The following is a 21,232-nucleotide window of genomic DNA, read 5'->3' as shown; positions in this document are numbered from 1 at the left end:
GAAAAGCTGCTTGTGTTCCACCTGCAACTAAAGCAGAGTTCTTCCGTTAAAACTGCATGTTTTGGGAGAGGATATGCTTACAGTCCTCGCTTCAGCCTGCCATGTTTGAGGCAGTTCGCTCCACGTGGTAATCCCTGCATAAAGAAATTCATTCCTGGAAGAGCCCAAAGAGTACACAGTGGGAGTAATGGTGTTTGTGTTCCACCTGCAACTAAAGCAGAGTTCTTTGGGTAAAACTGCCGTGTTTTCGGAGAGGAAATGCTTAGAGGCCTCACTAGAGCGTGCCATGATTTAGGCATTTCACTCCACGTGGCACACCTTGAGTATAGAATTTCTTTCAGGCAAAGACCCTTTGGGTACACGGTTTGATAAAAGCTGCTTGTGTTCCACCTGCAACTAAAGCATAGTTCTTCGGGTAAAAGTGCCGTGTTTTCAGAGAGGAAATCCTTAGAAACCATCGTAGAGCGTTCCATGGGTGAGGCATTTCGCTCCACGCGTCAACCATTCTTATAGAACATGTTCATTATGGGAAGTGCCCATGGTGTACACGGTGGGAGAAAAGATGCTGGTGTTCCACCTGCAACTAAAGCAGAGTTCTTCCGCTAAAACAGCGTGTTTAGGGAGAGGAAATGCTTACAGACGTCGCTACAGCCTGCCTTGTTTGAGGCAGTTCACTCCACGTAGGAATCCCTGCATATAGGAGATCATTCGTTGAAAAGCCCAAAGAGTACACAGTGGGAGAAAAGCTGCTTGTGTTCCTCCTGAAACTAAAGCAGAGTCCTTCCGTAAAAGCGGCCTGTTTGTGGAGAGGCTATGCTTACAGTCCTCGCTAGAGCCTGCCATGGTTGAGGCAGTTCGCTCCACGTGGGAATCCCTGCATAAAGAAATTCATTCGTGGAAAAGCACAAAGAGGACACAGTGGGAGTAATGCTGCTTGTGTTCCAACTGCAACAAAAGCAGAATTCTTCGGATAAACTGCGTGTTTTGGGAGTGAAAATGATTACAGTCCTTACTAGAGCCTGCCTTTGTTGAGGCAGTTCGCTGCACATGGGACAGCCTGCATATAGAATATTCATTCGGGGAAGGGCCCTTTGTGTACAGTGATGTACAAATGCAGCTTGTGATCCAACTGCAACTAAAGAAGGGTTCTTCCGTTAAAACTGCGTGTTTTGAGAGAGGAAAAGCTTACAGTCCTCGCTACAGCCTGCCTTGTTTGAGGCAGTTCGCTCTACGTGGGAAACCCTGCATAGAGTAGTTCATTCGTGGAAGAACCCAAGAGTACACAGTGGGAGAAAAGCTGCTTGTGTTCCACCTGCAACTAAAAAAGAGTTCTTCCGTTAAAACTGCATGTTTTGGGAGAGGATATGCTTACAGTCCTTACTAGAGCCTGCCTTGGTTGAGGCAGTTCGCTGCACGGGGGACACCCTGCATATAGAAGATTCATTCGGGGAAGGGCCGTTTGTGTACAGTGATGGACAAATGCAGCTTGGGTTCCACGTGCAACTAAAGCAGGGTTCTTCGGGTAAAGTGCCGTGTTTTCATAGACGAAATCTTTAGAGACCACAGAAGGGCCTGCCATGGTTGAGGCAGTTCGCTCCACGAGGGAAATCATTCTTATAGAGCAAGATCATAAGGGGAAGTGCCCATTGTGTACACTGTTGAAGAAGAGCTGCTTGTGTTCCTCCTGCAACTAAAGCAGAGTTCTTCCGTTAAAACTGCATGTTTTGGGAGAGGAAATGCTTACAGTCCTCGCTACAACCTGCCTTGTTTGAGGCAATTCGCTCTACGTGGGAAACCCTGCATAAAGAAATTCATTCTTGGAAGAGCCCAAAGAGGACACAGTGGGAGTAATGCTGCTTGTGTTCCACCTGCAACTAAAGCAGAGTTCTTCCGTTTAAACTGCGTATTTTGGGAGAGAAAATGCTTACAGTCCTCGCTCCATCCTGCCTCGGTTGAGGCAGTTAGCTAAATGTGAGAAACCCTGCATATATAAGTTCATTTGTGAAAGAGCCCAAAGAGTACACAGTGGGAGAAAACGCTGCTTGTGTTCCACCTGCAACCAAGCAGAGTTATTCCATTAAAACTGCGTGTTTTGGGAGAGGATATGCTTACAGTCCTCGCTACAGCCTGCCATGGTTGAGGCAGTTCGCTCCTCGTGGTAATCCCTGCATAAAGAAATTCATTCCTGGAAGAGCCCATAGAGTAGACAGTGGGAGTAATGCTGTTTGTGTTCCACCTGCAAATAAAGCAGAGTTCTTTGGGTAAAACTGCCGTGTTTTGGGAGAGGAAATGCTTAGAGGCCTCACTAGAGCGTGCCATTGTTTAGGCATTTCACTCCACGTGGCACACCTTGAGTATAGAATTTCTTTCAGGCAAAGACCAATTGGGTACACGGTTTGATAAAAGCTGCTTGTGTTCCACCTGCAACTAAGGCAGAGATCTTCGGGTCAAAGTGCCGTGTTTTCCGAGAGGAAATCCTTAGAAACCATCGTAGAGCATGCCACGGGTGAGGCAGTTCGCTCCACGCGGGAACCATTCTTATAGAACATGTTCATTATGGGAAGTGCCCATGGTGTGCACTGTGGGAGAAAAGTTGCTGGTGTTCCAACTGCAACTAATGCAGAGTTCTTCCTTTAAAACTGCGTGTTTAGGGAGAGGAAATGCTTACAGTCATCGCTACAGCCTGCCTTCTTTGAGGCATTTCGCTCTACGTAGGAAACCCTGCATATAGGAGATCATTCGTTGAAGAGCCCAAAGAGTACACAGTGGGAGAAAAGCTGCTTGTGTTCCTCCTGAAACTAAAGCAGAGTCCTTCCGTTAAAACGGCGTGTTTGGGGACAGGATATGCTTACAGTCCTCGCTAGAGCCTGACATGGTTGAGGCAGTTCGCTCCACGTGGGAATCCCTGCATAAAGAAATTCATTCGTGGAAGAGCCCAAAGAGGACACAGTGGGAGTAATGCTGCTTGTGTTCCAACTGCAACTAAAGCGGATTTCTTCGGATAAAACTGCGTGTTTTGGGAGTGTAAATGCTTACAGTCATTACTAGAGCCTGCCTTGGTTGAGGCAGTTCGCTGCACGGGGGACACCCTGCATATAGAAGATTCATTCGGGGAAGGGCCCTTTGTGTACAGTGATGGACAAATGCAGCTTGTGTTCCACCTGCAACTAAAGCAGGGTTCTTCGGGTAAAAGTGCCGTGTTTTCATTGAGAAAATCTTTAGAGACCACAGTAGAGCCTGCCATGGTTGAGGCAGTTCGCTCCACGCGGGAAATCATTCTTATAGAACAAGATCATTAGGGGAAGTGCCCATAGTGTATACTGTGGAAGAAAAGCTGCTTGTGTTCCACCTGCAACTAAAGCAGAGTTCTTCCGTTAAAACTGCGTGTTTTGAGAGAGGAAATGCTTACAGTCCTCGCTACAGCCTGCCTTGTTTGAGGCAGTTCGCTCTACGTGGGAAACCCTGCATAGAGTAGTTCATTCGTGGAAGAGCCCAAGAGTACACAGTGGGAGAAAAGCTGCTTGTGTTCCACCTGCAACTAAAGCAGAGTTCTTCCGTTAAAACTGCGTATTTTTGGAGAGGATATGCTTACAGTCCTCGCTACAGGCGGCCGTGGATGAGGCAGTTCGCTCCACGTGGGAAACCCTGCATATATAAGTTCATTCGTGGAAGAGACCAAAGAGGACACAGTGGGAGAAATGCTGCTTGTGTTACTCCTGCAACTAAAGCAGAGTTCTTCGGCTAAATCTGCGTGCTTTGGGAGAGGAAATGCTTACTGTCCTTACTAGAGCCTGCCTTGGTTGAGGCAGTTCACTGCATGCGGACACCCTGCATATAGAAGATTCAATCGGGGAAGTGTCTTTTGTGTAGAGTTTGGGACAAATGCAGCTTGTGTTCCACCTGCAACTATAGCAGAGTTCTTTGGGTAAAACTGCAGTGTTTTGGGAGAGGAAATGCTTAGAGGCCTCACTAGAGAGTTCCATGGTTTAGGCATTTCACTCCACGTGGCACACCTTGAGTATAGAATTTCTATCAGGCAAAGACCCATTGGGTACACGGTTTGATAAAAGCTGCTTGTGTGCCACCTGCAACTAAAGCAGAGTTTTTCGGGTAAAAGTGCCGTGTTTTCAGAGAGGAAATCCTTTGAGACCACAGTGGAGCCTGCCATGGTTCAGGCACTTCGCCACATGCGGGAATCCATTCTTATAGAACAAGTTCATTAGAAGACGTGCCCATTGTGTACACTGTTGGAGAAAAGCTGCTTGTGTTCCACCTGCAACTAAAGCAGAGTTCTTCCATTAAAACTGCGTGTTTTGGGAGAGGAAATGCTTACAGTCCACGCTACAGCCTGCCTTGTTTGAGGCAGTTCGCTCTACGTGGGAAACCCTGCATAGAGTAGTTCATTAGTGGAAGAGCCCAAGAGTACACAGTGGGAGAAAAGCTGCTTGTGTTCGACCTGCAACTAAAGCAGAGTTCTTCCGTTAAAACTGCATGTTTTGGGAGAGGATATGCTTACAGTCCTCGCTACAGCCTGCCATGGTTGAGGCAGTTCGCTCCACGTGGTAATCCCTGCATAAAGAAATTCATTCCCGGAAGAGCCCAAAGAGTACACAGTGGGAGTAATGGTGTTTGTGTTCCACCTGCAACTAAAGCAGAGTTCTTTGGGTAAAACTGCCGTGTTTTGGGAGAGGAAATGTTTAGATGCCTCACTAGAGCGTGCCATGGTCTAGGCATTTCACTCCACGTGGCACACCTTGAGTACAGAATTTCTTTCAGGCAAAGACCCATTGGGTACACGGTTTGATAAAAGCTGCTTGTGTTCCACCTGCAACTAAAGCAGAGTTCTTCGGGTAAAAGTGCCGTGTTTTCAGAGAGCAAATCCTTAGAAACCATCGTAGAGCGTTCCATGGGTGAGGCAGTTCGCTCCACGCGGGAAACCATTCTTATAGAACATGTTCATTATGGGAAGTGCCCATGGTGTACACGGTGGGAGAAAAGTTGCTGGTGTTCCACCTGCAACTAAAGCAGAGTTCTTCCGTTAAAACTGCGTGTTTATGGAGAGGAAATGCTTACAGTCGTCGCTACAGCCTGCCTTGTTTGAGGCAGTTCACTCCACGTAGGAAACCCTGCATATAGGAGATCATTCTTTGAAGAGCCCAAAGAGTACACAGTGGGAGAAAATCTGCTTGTGTTCCTCCTGAAACAAAAGCGAGTCCTTCCGTTAAAACGGCGTGTTCGTGGAGAGGCTATGCTCACAGTCCTCGCTAGAGCCTGCCATGGTTGGGGCAGTTGGCTCCACGTGGGAATCCCTACATAAAGAAATTCATTCGAGGAAAAGCACAAAGAGGACACAGTGGGAGTAATGCTGCTTGTTTTCCAACTGCAAATAAAGCGGAATTCTTCAGATAAAACTGCGTGTTTTGGGAGTGGAAATGCTTACAGTCATTACTAGAGCCTGCCGTGGTTGAGGCAGTTCGCTGCACGGGGGACACCCTGCATATAGAAGATTAATTCGGGGAAGGGCCGTTTGTGTACAGTGATGGACAAATGCAGCTTGTGTTCCACCTGCAACTAAAGCAGGGTTCTTCGGTTAAAAGTGCCGTGTTTTCAGAGAGGAAATCTTTAGAGACCACAGGAGAGCCTGCATGGTTGAGGCAGTTCGCTCCACGCGGGAAATAATTATTATAGAACAAGATCATTAGGGGAAGTGCCCATTGTGCACACTGTGGAAGAAAAGCTGCTTGTGTTCCACCTGCAACTAAAGCAGAGTTCTTCCGTTAAAACTGCGTGTTTTGGGAGAGGAAATGCTTACAGTCCTCGCTACAGCCTGCCTTGTTTGAGGCAGTTCGCTCTACGTGGGAAACCCTGCATAGAGTAGATCATTCGTGGGAGAGCCCAATAATACACAGTGGGAGAAAAGCTGCTTGTGTTCCACCTGCAACTAAAGAAGAGTTCTTCCGTTAAAACTGCATGTTTTGGGAGAGGATATGCTTACAGGCCTCGCTACAGCCTGCCATGGTTGAGGCAGTTCGCTCCACGTGGGAATCCCTGCATAAAGAAATTCATTCGTGGAAGAGCCCAAAGAGTACACAGTGGGAGTAATGCTCTTTGGGATCCATCTGCAAATAAAGCAGAGTTCTTTGGGTAAAACTGCCTTGTTTTCGGAGAGGAAATGCTTAGATTCCTCACTAGAGCGTGCCTTGGTTTAGGCATTTCACTCCACGTGGGACCCCTTAAGTATAGATTTTCTATCGGGCAAAGACCCATTGGGTACACTGTGGGATAAAAGCTGCTTGTGTTCCACCTGCAACTAAAGCAGAGTTCTTCCGTTAGAACTGCGTATTTTGGGAGAGGATATGCTTACAGTCCTCGCTACAGGCGGCCGTGGATGAGGCAGTTCGCTGCACGTGGGAAACGCTGCATATATAAGTTATTTCGAGGAAGAGACCAAAGAGGACACAGTGGGAGAAAGGTTGCTTGTGTTCCTCCTGCAACTAAAGCAGAGATCTTCGCCTAATCTGCGTGCTTTGGGAGAGGAAATGCTTACAGTCCTTACTAGAGCCTGCCTTGGTTGAGGCAGTTTGCTGCATGCGGGACACCCTGCATATAGAAGATTCATTCGGGGAAGGGTCTTTTGTGTACAGTTTGGGACATATGCAGCTTGTGTTCCACCTGCAACTAAAGCAGCGTTCTCCGAGTAAAAGTGCCGTGTTTTCAGAGAGGAAATCCTTAGAGACCACAGAGGAGCCTGCCATGGTTCAGGCACTTTGCTCCATGCGGGAATCCATTCTTATAGAACAAGTTCATTAGTGGACGTGCCCATTGTGTACACTGTGGAAGAACAGCTGCTTGTGTTCCACCTGCAACTAAAGCAGAGTTTTTCCATTAAAACTGTGTGTTTTGGGAGAGGAAATGCTTACAGTCCTCGCTACATCCTGCCTTGTTTGAGGCAGTTCGCTCACGTTGGAAACCCTGCATAGAGTAGTTCATTCGTGGAAGAGCCCAAGAGTACACACTGGGAGAAAAGCTGCTTGTGTTCCACCTGCAACTAAAGCAGAGTTCTTCCGTTAAAACTGCATGTTTTGGGAGAGGATATGCTTACAGTCCTCGCTTCAGCCTGCCATGTTTGAGGCAGTTCGCTCCACGTGGTAATCCCTGCATAAAGAAATTCATTCCTGGAAGAGCCCAAAGAGTACACAGTGGGAGTAATGGTGTTTGTGTTCCACCTGCAACTAAAGCAGAGTTCTTTGGGTAAAACTGCCGTGTTTTCGGAGAGGAAATGCTTAGAGGCCTCACTAGAGCGTGCCATGATTTAGGCATTTCACTCCACGTGGCACACCTTGAGTATAGAATTTCTTTCAGGCAAAGACCCTTTGGGTACACGGTTTGATAAAAGCTGCTTGTGTTCCACCTGCAACTAAAGCATAGTTCTTCGGGTAAAAGTGCCGTGTTTTCAGAGAGGAAATCCTTAGAAACCATCGTAGAGCGTTCCATGGGTGAGGCATTTCGCTCCACGCGTCAACCATTCTTATAGAACATGTTCATTATGGGAAGTGCCCATGGTGTACACGGTGGGAGAAAAGATGCTGGTGTTCCACCTGCAACTAAAGCAGAGTTCTTCCGTTAAAACAGCGTGTTTAGGGAGAGGAAATGCTTACAGACGTCGCTACAGCCTGCCTTGTTTGAGGCAGTTCACTCCACGTAGGAATCCCTGCATATAGGAGATCATTCGTTGAAAAGCCCAAAGAGTACACAGTGGGAGAAAAGCTGCTTGTGTTCCTCCTGAAACTAAAGCAGAGTCCTTCCGTAAAAGCGGCCTGTTTGTGGAGAGGCTATGCTTACAGTCCTCGCTAGAGCCTGCCATGGTTGAGGCAGTTCGCTCCACGTGGGAATCCCTGCATAAAGAAATTCATTCGTGGAAAAGCACAAAGAGGACACAGTGGGAGTAATGCTGCTTGTGTTCCAACTGCAACAAAAGCGGAATTCTTCGGATAAACTGCGTGTTTTGGGAGTGAAAATGATTACAGTCCTTACTAGAGCCTGCCTTTGTTGAGGCAGTTCGCTGCACATGGGACAGCCTGCATATAGAATATTCATTCGGGGAAGGGCCCTTTGTGTACAGTGATGTACAAATGCAGCTTGTGATCCAACTGCAACTAAAGCAGGGTTCTTCCGTTAAAACTGCGTGTTTTGAGAGAGGAAAAGCTTACAGTCCTCGCTACAGCCTGCCTTGTTTGAGGCAGTTCGCTCTACGTGGGAAACCCTGCATAGAGTAGTTCATTCGTGGAAGAACCCAAGAGTACACAGTGGGAGAAAAGCTGCTTGTGTTCCACCTGCAACTAAAAAAGAGTTCGTCCGTTAAAACTGCATGTTTTGGGAGAGGATATGCTTACAGTCCTTACTAGAGCCTGCCTTGGTTGAGGCAGTTCGCTGCACGGGGGACACCCTGCATATAGAAGATTCATTCGGGGAAGGGCCGTTTGTGTACAGTGATGGACAAATGCAGCTTGGGTTCCACGTGCAACTAAAGCAGGGTTCTTCGGGTAAAGTGCCGTGTTTTCATAGACGAAATCTTTAGAGACCACAGAAGGGCCTGCCATGGTTGAGGCAGTTCGCTCCACGAGGGAAATCATTCTTATAGAGCAAGATCATAAGGGGAAGTGCCCATTGTGTACACAGTTGAAGAAGAGCTGCTTGTGTTCCTCCTGCAACTAAAGCAGAGTTCTTCCGTTAAAACTGCATGTTTTGGGAGAGGAAATGCTTACAGTCCTCGCTACAACCTGCCTTGTTTGAGGCAATTCGCTCTACGTGGGAAACCCTGCATAGAGTAGTTCATTCGTGGAAGAGCCCAAGAGTACACAGTGGGAGAAAAGCTGCTTGTGTTCAACCTGCAACTAAAGCTGAGTTCTTCCGTTAAAACTGCATGTTTTGGGAGATGATATGCTTACAGTCCTCGCTACAGCCTGCCATGGTTGAGGCAGTTCGCTCCACGTAGGAATCCCTGCATAAAGAAATTCATTCGTGGAAGAGCCCAAAGAGTACACAGTGGGAGTAATGCTCTTTGGAATCCACCTGCAAATAAAGCAGAGTTCTTTGGGTAAAACTGCCTTGTTTTGGTATAGGAAATGCTTAGATGCCTCACTAGAGCGTGCCTTGGTTTAGGCATTTCACTCCACGTGGGACACCTTGAGTATAGAATTTCTTTCGGGCAAAGACCCATTCGGTACACTGTGGGATAAAAGCTGCTTGTGTTCCACCTGCAACTAAAGCAGAGTTCTTCCGTTAAAACTGCGTATTATGGGAAAGGATATGCTTACAGTCCTCGCTACAGGCGGCCGTAAATGAGGCAGTTCGCTCCACGTGGGAAACCCTGCATATATAAGTTCATTCGTGGAAGAGACCAAAGAGGACATAGTGGGAGAAATGCTGCTTGTGTTCCTCCTGCAACTAAAGCAGAGATCTTCGGCTAAATCTGCGTGCTTTGGGAGAGGATATGCTTACAATCCTTACTAGAGCCTGCCTTGGTTGAGGCAGTTCGCTGCATGTGGGGCACCCTGCATATAGAAGTTTCATTCGGGGAAGGGCCCTTTGTGTACAGTGTGGGACAAATGCAGCTTGTGTTCCACTTGCAACTAAAGCAGAGTTCTTCGGGTAAAAGTGCCGTGTTTTCAGAGAAGAAATCCTTAGAGACCACAGTGGAGCCTGCCATGGTTCAGGCACTTTGCTCCATGCGGGAATCCATTCTAATAGAACAAGTTCATTAGGGGACGTGCCCATTGTGTACACTGTGGGAAAAAAGCTGCTTGTGTTCCACCTGCAACTAAAGCAGAGTTCTTCCGTTTAAACTGCGTATTTTGGGAGAGAAAATGCTTACAGTCCTCGCTCCATCCTGCCTCGGTTGAGGCAGTTAGCTAAAGGTGAGAAACCCTGCATATATAAGTTCATTTGTGAAAGAGCCCAAAGAGTACACAGTGGGAGAAAAAGCTGCTTGTGTTCCACCTGCAACCAAGCAGAGTTATTCCGTTAAAACTGCGAGTTTTGGGAGAGGATATGCTTACAGTCCTCGCTACAGCCTGCCATGGTTGAGGCAGTTCGCTCCTCGTGGTAATCCCTGCATAAAGAAATTCATTCCTGGAAGAGCCCAAAGAGTAGACAGTGGGAGTAATGCTGTTTGTGTTCCACCTGCAACTAAAGCAGAGTTCTTTGGGTAAAACTGCCGTGTTTTGGGAAAGGAAATGCTTAGAGGCCTCACGAGAGCGTGCCAAGGTTTAGGCATTTCACTCCACGTGGCACACCTTGAGTATAGAATTTCTTTCAGGCAAAGACCAATTGGGTACACGGTTTGATAAAAGCTGCTTGTGTTCCACCTGCAACTAAGGCAGAGTTCTTCGGGTCAAAGTGCCGTGTTTTCAGAGAGGAAATCCTTAGAAACCATCGTAGAGCATGCCACGGGTGAGGCAGTTCGCTCCACGCGGGAACCATTCTTATAGAACATGTTCATTATGGGAAGTGCCCATGGTGTGCACTGTGGGAGAAAAGTTGCTGGTGTTCCAACTGCAACTAATGCAGAGTTCTTCCTTTAAAACTGCGTGTTTAGGGAGAGGAAATGCTTACAGTCATCGCTACAGCCTGCCTTCTTTGAGGCAGTTCGCTCTACGTAGGAAACCCTGCATATAGGAGATCATTCGTTGAAGAGCCCAAAGAGTACACAGTGGGAGAAAAGCTGCTTGTGTTCCTCCTGAAACTAAAGCAGAGTCCTTCCGTTAAAACGGCGTGTTTGGGGACAGGATATGCTTACAGTCCTCGCTAGAGCCTGCCATGGTTGATGCAGTTCGCTCCACGTGGGAATCCCTGCATAAAGAAATTCATTCGTGGAAGAGCCCAAAGAGGACACAGTGGGAGTAATGCTGCTTGTGTTCCAACTGCAACTAAAGCGGATTTCTTCGGATAAAACTGCGTGTTTTGGGAGTGTAAATGCTTACAGTCATTACTAGAGCCTGCCTTGGTTGAGGCAGTTCGCTGCACGGGGGACACCCTGCATATAGAAGATTCATTCGGGGAAGGGCCCTTTGTGTACAGTGATGGACAAATGCAGCTTGTGTTCCACCTGCAACTAAAGCAGGGTTCTTCGGGTAAAAGTGCCGTGTTTTCATTGAGAAAATCTTTAGAGACCACAGTAGAGCCTGCCATGGTTGAGGCAGTTCGCTCCACGCGGGAAATCATTCTTATAGAACAAGATCATTAGGGGAAGTGCCCATAGTGTACACTGTGGTGAAAAGCTGCTTGTGTTCCACCTGCAACTAAAGCAGAGTTCTTCCGTTAAAACTGCGTGTTTTGAGAGAGGAAATGCTTACAGTCCTCGCTACAGCCTGCCTTGTTTGAGGCAGTTCGCTCTACGTGGGAAACCCTGCATAGAGTAGTTCATTCGTGGAAGAGCCCAAGAGTACACAGTGGGAGAAAAGCTGCTTGTGTTCCACCTGCAACTAAAGCAGAGTTCTTCCATTAAAACTGCATGTTTTGGGAGAGGATATGCTTCCAGTCCTTACTAGATCCTGCCTTGGTTGAGGCAGTTCGCTACACGGGGGAATCCCTGCATAAAGAAATTCATTCGTGGAAGAGCCCAAAGAGTACACAGTGCGAGTAATGCTCTTTGGGATCCACCTGCAAATAAAGCAGAGTTCTTTGGGTAAAACAGCCTTGTTTGGGGAGGGGAAATGCTTAGATGCCGCACTAGAGCGTGCCTTGGTTTAGGCATTTCACTCCACGTGGGACACCTTGAGTATAGATTTTCTTTCAGGAAAAGACCCTTTGGGTACACTGTGGGATAAAAGTTGCTTGTGTTCCACCTGCAACTAAAGCAGAGTTCTTCCGTTAAAACTGCGTATTTTTGGAGAGGATATGCTTACAGTCCTCGCTACAGGCGGCCGTGGATGAGGCAGTTCGCTCCACGTGGGAAACCCTGCATATATAAGTTCATTCGTGGAAGAGACCAAAGAGGACACAGTGGGAGAAATGCTGCTTGTGTTACTCCTGCAACTAAAGCAGAGTTCTTCGGCTAAATCTGCGTGCTTTGGGAGAGGAAATGCTTACTGTCCTTACTAGAGCCTGCCTTGGTTGAGGCAGTTCACTGCATGCGGACACCCTGCATATAGAAGATTCAATCGGGGAAGTGTCCTTTGTGTACAGTTTGGGACAAGTGCAGCTTGTGTTCCACCTGCAACTAAAGCAGAGTTCTTTGGGTAAAACTGCCGTGTTTTGGGAGAGGAAATGCTTAGAAGCCTCACTAGAGAGTTCCATGGTTTAGGCATTTCACTCCACGCGGCACACCTTGAGTATAGAATTTCTATCAGGCAAAGACCCATTGGGTACACGGTTTGATAAAAGATGCTTGTGTGCCACCTGCAACTAAAGCAGAGTTTTTCGGGTAAAAGTGCCGTGTTTTCAGAGAGGAAATCCTTTGAGACCACAGTGGAGCCTGCCATGGTTCAGGCACTTCGCCACATGCGGGAATCCATTCTTATAGAACAAGTTCATTAGAAGACGTGCCCATTGTGTACACTGTTGGAGAAAAGCTGCTTGTGTTCCACCTGCAACTAAAGCAGAGTTCTTCCATTAAAACTGCGTGTTTTGGGAGAGGAAATGCTTACAGTCCTCGCTACACCCTGCCTTGTTTGAGGCAGTTCGCTCTACGTGGGAAACCCTGCATAGAGTAGTTCATTAGTGGAAGAGCCCAAGAGTACACAGTGGGAGAAAAGCTGCTTGTGTTCGACCTGCAACTAAAGCAGAGTTCTTCCGTTAAAACTGCATGTTTTGGGAGAGGATATGCTTACAGTCCTCGCTACAGCCTGCCATGGTTGAGGCAGTTCGCTCCACGTGGTAATCCCTGCATAAAGAAATTCATTCCCGGAAGAGCCCAAAGAGTACACAGTGGGAGTAATGGTGTTTGTGTTCCACCTGCAACTAAAGCAGAGTTCTTTGGGTAAAACTGCCGTGTTTTGGGAGAGGAAATGTTTAGAGGCCTCACTAGAGCGTGCCATGGTCTAGGCATTTCACTCCACGTGGCACACCTTGAGTATAGAATTTCTGTCAGGCAAAGACCCATTGGGTACACGGTTTGATAAAAGCTGCTTGTGTTCCACCTGCAACTAAAGCAGAGTTCTTCGGGTAAAAGTGCCGTGTTTTCAGAGAGGAAATCCTTAGAAACCATCGTAGAGCGTTCCATGGGTGAGGCAGTTCGCCTCACGAGGGAAACCATTCTTATAGAACATGTTCATTATGGGAAGTGCCCATGGTGTACACGGTGGGAGAAAAGTTGCTGGTGTTCCACCTGCAACTAAAGCAGAGTTCTTCGGTTAAAACTGCGTGTTTATGGAGAGGAAATGCTTACAGTCGTCGCTACAGCCTGCCTTGTTTGAGGCAGTTCACTCCACGTAGGAAACCCTGCATATAGGAGATCATTCTTTGAAGAGCCCAAAGAGTACACAGTGGGAGAAAATCTGCTTGTGTTCCTCCTGAAACAAAAGCGAGTCCTTCCGTTAAAACGGCGTGTTCGTGGAGAGGCTATGCTCACAGTCCTCGCTAGAGCCTGCCATGGTTGGGGCAGTTGGCTCCACGTGGGAATCCCTACATAAAGAAATTCATTCGAGGAAAAGCACAAAGAGGACACAGTGGGAGTAATGCTGCTTGTTTTCCAACTGCAAATAAAGCGGAATTCTTCAGATAAAACTGCGTGTTTTGGGAGTGGAAATGCTTACAGTCATTACTAGAGCCTGCCGTGGTTGAGGCAGTTCGCTGCACGGGGGACACCCTGCATATAGAAGATTAATTCGGGGAAGGGCCGTTTGTGTACAGTGATGGACAAATGCAGCTTGTGTTCCACCTGCAACTAAAGCAGGGTTCTTCGGTTAAAAGTGCCGTGTTTTCAGAGAGGAAATCTTTAGAGACCACAGGAGAGCCTGCATGGTTGAGGCAGTTCGCTCCACGCGGGAAATAATTATTATAGAACAAGATCATTAGGGGAAGTGCCCATTGTGCACACTGTGGAAGAAAAGCTGCTTGTGTTCCACCTGCAACTAAAGCAGAGTTCTTCCGTTAAAACTGCGTGTTTTGGGAGAGGAAATGCTTACAGTCCTCGCTACAGCCTGCCTTGTTTGAGGCAGTTCGCTCTACGTGGGAAACCCTGCATAGAGTAGATCATTCGTGGGAGAGCCCAATAATACACAGTGGGAGAAAAGCTGCTTGTGTTCCACCTGCAACTAAAGAAGAGTTCTTCCGTTAAAACTGCATGTTTTGGGAGAGGATATGCTTACAGGCCTCGCTACAGCCTGCCATGGTTGAGGCAGTTCGCTCCACGTGGGAATCCCTGCATAAAGAAATTCATTCGTGGAAGAGCCCAAAGAGTACACAGTGGGAGTAATGCTCTTTGGGATCCATCTGCAAATAAAGCAGAGTTCTTTGGGTAAAACTGCCTTGTTTTCGGAGAGGAAATGCTTAGATTCCTCACTAGAGCGTGCCTTGGTTTAGGCATTTCACTCCACGTGGGACCCCTTAAGTATAGATTTTCTATCGGGCAAAGACCCATTGGGTACACTGTGGGATAAAAGCTGCTTGTGTTCCACCTGCAACTAAAGCAGAGTTCTTCCGTTAGAACTGCGTATTTTGGGAGAGGATATGCTTACAGTCCTCGCTACAGGCGGCCGTGGATGAGGCAGTTCGCTGCACGTGGGAAACGCTGCATATATAAGTTATTTCGAGGAAGAGACCAAAGAGGACACAGTGGGAGAAAGGTTGCTTGTGTTCCTCCTGCAACTAAAGCAGAGATCTTCGCCTAATCTGCGTGCTTTGGGAGAGGAAATGCTTACAGTCCTTACTAGAGCCTGCCTTGGTTGAGGCAGTTTGCTGCATGCGGGACACCCTGCATATAGAAGATTCATTCGGGGAAGGGTCTTTTGTGTACAGTTTGGGACATATGCAGCTTGTGTTCCACCTGCAACTAAAGCAGCGTTCTCCGAGTAAAAGTGCCGTGTTTTCAGAGAGGAAATCCTTAGAGACCACAGAGGAGCCTGCCATGGTTCAGGCACTTTGCTCCATGCGGGAATCCATTCTTATAGAACAAGTTCATTAGTGGACGTGCCCATTGTGTACACTGTGGAAGAACAGCTGCTTGTGTTCCACCTGCAACTAAAGCAGAGTTTTTCCATTAAAACTGTGTGTTTTGGGAGAGGAAATGCTTACAGTCCTCGCTACATCCTGCCTTGTTTGAGGCAGTTCGCTCACGTTGGAAACCCTGCATAGAGTAGTTCATTCGTGGAAGAGCCCAAGAGTACACACTGGGAGAAAAGCTGCTTGTGTTCCACCTGCAACTAAAGCAGAGTTCTTCCGTTAAAACTGCATGTTTTGGGAGAGGATATGCTTACAGTCCTCGCTTCAGCCTGCCATGTTTGAGGCAGTTCGCTCCACGTGGTAATCCCTGCATAAAGAAATTCATTCCTGGAAGAGCCCAAAGAGTACACAGTGGGAGTAATGGTGTTTGTGTTCCACCTGCAACTAAAGCAGAGTTCTTTGGGTAAAACTGCCGTGTTTTCGGAGAGGAAATGCTTAGAGGCCTCACTAGAGCGTGCCATGATTTAGGCATTTCACTCCACGTGGCACACCTTGAGTATAGAATTTCTTTCAGGCAAAGACCCTTTGGGTACACGGTTTGATAAAAGCTGCTTGTGTTCCACCTGCAACTAAAGCATAGTTCTTCGGGTAAAAGTGCCGTGTTTTCAGAGAGGAAATCCTTAGAAACCATCGTAGAGCGTTCCATGGGTGAGGCATTTCGCTCCACGCGTCAACCATTCTTATAGAACATGTTCATTATGGGAAGTGCCCATGGTGTACACGGTGGGAGAAAAGATGCTGGTGTTCCACCTGCAACTAAAGCAGAGTTCTTCCGTTAAAACAGCGTGTTTAGGGAGAGGAAATGCTTACAGACGTCGCTACAGCCTGCCTTGTTTGAGGCAGTTCACTCCACGTAGGAATCCCTGCATATAGGAGATCATTCGTTGAAAAGCCCAAAGAGTACACAGTGGGAGAAAAGCTGCTTGTGTTCCTCCTGAAACTAAAGCAGAGTCCTTCCGTAAAAGCGGCCTGTTTGTGGAGAGGCTATGCTTACAGTCCTCGCTAGAGCCTGCCATGGTTGAGGCAGTTCGCTCCACGTGGGAATCCCTGCATAAAGAAATTCATTCGTGGAAAAGCACAAAGAGGACACAGTGGGAGTAATGCTGCTTGTGTTCCAACTGCAACAAAAGCGGAATTCTTCGGATAAACTGCGTGTTTTGGGAGTGAAAATGATTACAGTCCTTACTAGAGCCTGCCTTTGTTGAGGCAGTTCGCTGCACATGGGACAGCCTGCATATAGAATATTCATTCGGGGAAGGGCCCTTTGTGTACAGTGATGTACAAATGCAGCTTGTGATCCAACTGCAACTAAAGCAGGGTTCTTCCGTTAAAACTGCGTGTTTTGAGAGAGGAAAAGCTTACAGTCCTCGCTACAGCCTGCCTTGTTTGAGGCAGTTCGCTCTACGTGGGAAACCCTGCATAGAGTAGTTCATTCGTGGAAGAACCCAAGAGTACACAGTGGGAGAAAAGCTGCTTGTGTTCCACCTGCAACTAAAAAAGAGTTCGTCCGTTAAAACTGCATGTTTTGGGAGAGGATATGCTTACAGTCCTTACTAGAGCCTGCCTTGGTTGAGGCAGTTCGCTGCACGGGGGACACCCTGCATATAGAAGATTCATTCGGGGAAGGGCCGTTTGTGTACAGTGATGGACAAATGCAGCTTGGGTTCCACGTGCAACTAAAGCAGGGTTCTTCGGGTAAAGTGCCGTGTTTTCATAGACGAAATCTTTAGAGACCACAGAAGGGCCTGCCATGGTTGAGGCAGTTCGCTCCACGAGGGAAATCATTCTTATAGAGCAAGATCATAAGGGGAAGTGCCCATTGTGTACACAGTTGAAGAAGAGCTGCTTGTGTTCCTCCTGCAACTAAAGCAGAGTTCTTCCGTTAAAACTGCATGTTTTGGGAGAGGAAATGCTTACAGTCCTCGCTACAACCTGCCTTGTTTGAGGCAATTCGCTCTACGTGGGAAACCCTGCATAGAGTAGTTCATTCGTGGAAGAGCCCAAGAGTACACAGTGGGAGAAAAGCTGCTTGTGTTCAACCTGCAACTAAAGCTGAGTTCTTCCGTTAAAACTGCATGTTTTGGGAGATGATATGCTTACAGTCCTCGCTACAGCCTGCCATGGTTGAGGCAGTTCGCTCCACGTAGGAATCCCTGCATAAAGAAATTCATTCGTGGAAGAGCCCAAAGAGTACACAGTGGGAGTAATGCTCTTTGGAATCCACCTGCAAATAAAGCAGAGTTCTTTGGGTAAAACTGCCTTGTTTTGGTATAGGAAATGCTTAGATGCCTCACTAGAGCGTGCCTTGGTTTAGGCATTTCACTCCACGTGGGACACCTTGAGTATAGAATTTCTTTCGGGCAAAGACCCATTCGGTACACTGTGGGATAAAAGCTGCTTGTGTTCCACCTGCAACTAAAGCAGAGTTCTTCCGTTAAAACTGCGTATTATGGGAAAGGATATGCTTACAGTCCTCGCTACAGGCGGCCGTAAATGAGGCAGTTCGCTCCACGTGGGAAACCCTGCATATATAAGTTCATTCGTGGAAGAGACCAAAGAGGACATAGTGGGAGAAATGCTGCTTGTGTTCCTCCTGCAACTAAAGCAGAGATCTTCGGCTAAATCTGCGTGCTTTGGGAGAGGATATGCTTACAATCCTTACTAGAGCCTGCCTTGGTTGAGGCAGTTCGCTGCATGTGGGGCACCCTGCATATAGAAGTTTCATTCGGGGAAGGGCCCTTTGTGTACAGTGTGGGACAAATGCAGCTTGTGTTCCACTTGCAACTAAAGCAGAGTTCTTCGGGTAAAAGTGCCGTGTTTTCAGAGAAGAAATCCTTAGAGACCACAGTGGAGCCTGCCATGGTTCAGGCACTTTGCTCCATGCGGGAATCCATTCTAATAGAACAAGTTCATTAGGGGACGTGCCCATTGTGTACACTGTGGGAAAAAAGCTGCTTGTGTTCCACCTGCAACTAAAGCAGAGTTCTTCCGTTTAAACTGCGTATTTTGGGAGAGAAAATGCTTACAGTCCTCGCTCCATCCTGCCTCGGTTGAGGCAGTTAGCTAAAGGTGAGAAACCCTGCATATATAAGTTCATTTGTGAAAGAGCCCAAAGAGTACACAGTGGGAGAAAAAGCTGCTTGTGTTCCACCTGCAACCAAGCAGAGTTATTCCGTTAAAACTGCGAGTTTTGGGAGAGGATATGCTTACAGTCCTCGCTACAGCCTGCCATGGTTGAGGCAGTTCGCTCCTCGTGGTAATCCCTGCATAAAGAAATTCATTCCTGGAAGAGCCCAAAGAGTAGACAGTGGGAGTAATGCTGTTTGTGTTCCACCTGCAACTAAAGCAGAGTTCTTTGGGTAAAACTGCCGTGTTTTGGGAAAGGAAATGCTTAGAGGCCTCACGAGAGCGTGCCAAGGTTTAGGCATTTCACTCCACGTGGCACACCTTGAGTATAGAATTTCTTTCAGGCAAAGACCCATTGGGTACACGGTTTGATAAAAGCTGCTTGTGTTCCACCTGCAACTAAGGCAGAGTTCTTCGGGTCAAAGTGCCGTGTTTTCAGAGAGGAAATCCTTAGAAACCATCGTAGAGCATGCCACGGGTGAGGCAGTTCGCTCCACGCGGGAACCATTCTTATAGAACATGTTCATTATGGGAAGTGCCCATGGTGTGCACTGTGGGAGAAAAGTTGCTGGTGTTCCAACTGCAACTAATGCAGAGTTCTTCCTTTAAAACTGCGTGTTTAGGGAGAGGAAATGCTTACAGTCATCGCTACAGCCTGCCTTCTTTGAGGCAGTTCGCTCTACGTAGGAAACCCTGCATATAGGAGATCATTCGTTGAAGAGCCCAAAGAGTACACAGTGGGAGAAAAGCTGCTTGTGTTCCTCCTGAAACTAAAGCAGAGTCCTTCCGTTAAAACGGCGTGTTTGGGGACAGGATATGCTTACAGTCCTCGCTAGAGCCTGCCATGGTTGATGCAGTTCGCTCCACGTGGGAATCCCTGCATAAAGAAATTCATTCGTGGAAGAGCCCAAAGAGGACACAGTGGGAGTAATGCTGCTTGTGTTCCAACTGCAACTAAAGCGGATTTCTTCGGATAAAACTGCGTGTTTTGGGAGTGTAAATGCTTACAGTCATTACTAGAGCCTGCCTTGGTTGAGGCAGTTCGCTGCACGGGGGACACCCTGCATATAGAAGATTCATTCGGGGAAGGGCCCTTTGTGTACAGTGATGGACAAATGCAGCTTGTGTTCCACCTGCAACTAAAGCAGGGTTCTTCGGGTAAAAGTGCCGTGTTTTCATTGAGAAAATCTTTAGAGACCACAGTAGAGCCTGCCATGGTTGAGGCAGTTCGCTCCACGCGGGAAATCATTCTTATAGAACAAGATCATTAGGGGAAGTGCCCATAGTGTACACTGTGGTGAAAAGCTGCTTGTGTTCCACCTGCAACTAAAGCAGAGTTCTTCCGTTAAAACTGCGTGTTTTGAGAGAGGAAATGCTTACAGTCCTCGCTACAGCCTGCCTTGTTTGAGGCAGTTCGCTCTACGTGGGAAACCCTGCATAGAGTAGTTCATTCGTGGAAGAGCCCAAGAGTACACAGTGGGAGAAAAGCTGCTTGTGTTCCACCTGCAACTAAAGCAGAGTTCTTCCATTAAAACTGCATGTTTTGGGAGAGGATATGCTTCCAGTCCTTACTAGATCCTGCCTTGGTTGAGGCAGTTCGCTACACGGGGGAATCCCTGCATAAAGAAATTCATTCGTGGAAGAGCCCAAAGAGTACACAGTGCGAGTAATGCTCTTTGGGATCCACCTGCAAATAAAGCAGAGTTCTTTGGGTAAAACAGCCTTGTTTGGGGAGGGGAAATGCTTAGATGCCGCACTAGAGCGTGCCTTGGTTTAGGCATTTCACTCCACGTGGGACACCTTGAGTATAGATTTTCTTTCAGGAAAAGACCCTTTGGGTACACTGTGGGATAAAAGTTGCTTGTGTTCCACCTGCAACTAAAGCAGAGTTCTTCCGTTAAAACTGCGTATTTTTGGAGAGGATATGCTTACAGTCCTCGCTACAGGCGGCCGTGGATGAGGCAGTTCGCTCCACGTGGGAAACCCTGCATATATAAGTTCATTCGTGGAAGAGACCAAAGAGGACACAGTGGGAGAAATGCTGCTTGTGTTACTCCTGCAACTAAAGCAGAGTTCTTCGGCTAAATCTGCGTGCTTTGGGAGAGGAAATGCTTACTGTCCTTACTAGAGCCTGCCTTGGTTGAGGCAGTTCACTGCATGCGGACACCCTGCATATAGAAGATTCAATCGGGGAAGTGTCCTTTGTGTACAGTTTGGGACAAGTGCAGCTTGTGTTCCACCTGCAACTAAAGCAGAGTTCTTTGGGTAAAACTGCCGTGTTTTGGGAGAGGAAATGCTTAGAAGCCTCACTAGAGAGTTCCATGGTTTAGGCATTTCACTCCACGCGGCACACCTTGAGTATAGAATTTCTATCAGGCAAAGACCCATTGGGTACACGGTTTGATAAAAGATGCTTGTGTGCCACCTGCAACTAAAGCAGAGTTTTTCGGGTAAAAGTGCCGTGTTTTCAGAGAGGAAATCCTTTGAGACCACAGTGGAGCCTGCCATGGTTCAGGCACTTCGCCACATGCGGGAATCCATTCTTATAGAACAAGTTCATTAGAAGACGTGCCCATTGTGTACACTGTTGGAGAAAAGCTGCTTGTGTTCCACCTGCAACTAAAGCAGAGTTCTTCCATTAAAACTGCGTGTTTTGGGAGAGGAAATGCTTACAGTCCTCGCTACACCCTGCCTTGTTTGAGGCAGTTCGCTCTACGTGGGAAACCCTGCATAGAGTAGTTCATTAGTGGAAGAGCCCAAGAGTACACAGTGGGAGAAAAGCTGCTTGTGTTCGACCTGCAACTAAAGCAGAGTTCTTCCGTTAAAACTGCATGTTTTGGGAGAGGATATGCTTACAGTCCTCGCTACAGCCTGCCATGGTTGAGGCAGTTCGCTCCACGTGGTAATCCCTGCATAAAGAAATTCATTCCCGGAAGAGCCCAAA

This window comes from Mesoplodon bidens (assembly GCF_964165515.1).
Source record: "Mesoplodon bidens genome assembly, chromosome: 20".
NCBI classification, from domain to species: domain Eukaryota; kingdom Metazoa; phylum Chordata; class Mammalia; order Artiodactyla; family Ziphiidae; genus Mesoplodon; species Mesoplodon bidens.
This window is presented reverse-complemented; position numbering follows the sequence as displayed.